Below are 1,693 nucleotides of genomic sequence, written 5' to 3' on the forward strand. Positions count from 1 at the left end.
AAAAAAAAATAAAGAAATTCAATTATAAAGGACAACGCAGAACGGACGACACGTCCGTGCTGAGGAAGCGCGGCGAGACGCGACCGCGTGCATCGAGTGCAAAAATTCCGGCACTACTAAGCAAGAAATTAAGACAGGTAAGTGGTTGAGCGGTTTTACCGGGAGACGAGAGAGGAGAGACAAAGAGAGATAGAGACGGGGAAATAAAGAGAGAGAGAGAGAGAGAAAGAAAGAAAGGTGGGAGAAAAAGGCCCCCCTCTAGGACAAGGCGCATTCGCTAGCACTAACGCGTGACATACGGGCGGTAATCAAAAAGGAAAAAAAAAAGATATTGGGAGACAGTCTGTCGCTCCAGGGATCCTCAACTTCTGGCATTAAGCATAGATACAATATATACTTGTACGTAATTCTAATCGTATCGTTGATCGCTGAATAATTGCTGGGATAATCAAATATCTCGGCTACGTAGAGTGCACTATATATATATATATATATAATATAATATATTCATACAGTAAGTTTCGTTTAACTTTATCGCAGCATCATAGCGTGTAACCATCTTTAACGTTAACACCTGAACGGTCAGAGAGCGACTGATCGACTACCGGCACACCTTTGTCTCCGTAAGAATCCGCTAGAGCGCGCCACGATCGAGTTACTCTATTTATTTAGTTGTGAGAAAAAAGTAGCAATGAAAATATCGATGTCTACGTTGATTCAGATGCCCCGTACGAATCGTACAGTAAGTCACCAGTTTACGACATCTGTTACCACTCTTATTGTGTATACATACCGGGTGGTAATGTTAAAGATATTTATAACCAACGATATTGCCTTTATTCCATTGTCCAGCGCTATTTTGTCCGGACTACCCGCCATTACGCAATAAAGATTACAAGACGTAGAAAACGCATTGTCATTGCTGTTACAAGCGGCAACTGTACTAATATTGTGTCATTACCTCGCTAGAAAACAGTCCCTCTCGTTGCGTTGTGGCGGCAGCGACAACAAGAGAAGAAAAAAAATAACCTTGTACCACCGTCACGATTTTCAATCCAATCTCCTCGATAGACTTTTCCGCTGGTTTAATCTGTACGAGAAAATCCTGGTGGCGGACAACTGGCAATTGTCAGTTGTATTTTATTTTGAATCCTACCCCCCCGATCCCGCCCCACGCATATCATACACGTCACTGATACCAGGATGGAAAAAGAAGATTCCAACAGCTTTACAGCCGATATTCACGGCTCTCCTAGTACATTTGCATAAGAAAGTAAAAGCTTTGTCGTGACAGCCTGACTGTTGTCAATGGAACAATAAGCCGCTACGGGTTCGGCCGTGGCATTCCGTTTGGATAAAGAAAGAAAAAAAGCTCGCATGACAGATATTCGATTGGTAATGTATGTCAGAGAAATAAAATAAAAACTTTAGTAGCCTTTATAATTGTAATTTTCGTATCTTCTAATCTGTCTGTCTCCTCTATACTTATTTTTCGATCTGTCCTATCCGGCTGTTCTCAATATTGTATCATTCATCGTATATCATGTGGAACGGCCTTTAACTGCTGGGAAGACGTTGGCGCATGCGCAGAAGGCCGTCTCGTTCGAAAACTGCGTGCTGCACGCATCCGGTCTGCAGCATCAAACTGGATGCAGTAATAAAGTTTACGACATTGATACAAATAGTGTGGGGC

The 1,693-nt window shown here is 42.4% G+C and overlaps 1 protein-coding gene and 1 long non-coding RNA gene across 3 annotated transcripts in view; both read right to left on the minus strand.

Moving 5' to 3' along the window:
• Positions 1 to 1,693, minus strand: part of LOC107270680 (pleckstrin homology domain-containing family G member 5) — a 100,332-nt gene that overhangs the window by 72,204 nt on the left and 26,435 nt on the right. The gene's annotated exons all lie outside the window — the stretch shown is intronic.
• The window catches only part of LOC112494798, a 2,670-nt gene continuing 1,508 nt past the window's right edge, over positions 532 to 1,693 (minus strand). The window contains exon 3 of the long non-coding RNA XR_003060633.1: positions 532 to 1,645. This is a non-coding gene — a long non-coding RNA (uncharacterized LOC112494798). The remainder of the gene's footprint in view (positions 1,646 to 1,693) is intronic.

This window comes from Cephus cinctus, unplaced genomic scaffold (genome assembly GCF_000341935.2).
Source record: "Cephus cinctus unplaced genomic scaffold, Ccin1 Ccin1_scaffold0806, whole genome shotgun sequence".
Taxonomy (NCBI): Eukaryota; Metazoa; Arthropoda; class Insecta; order Hymenoptera; family Cephidae; genus Cephus; species Cephus cinctus.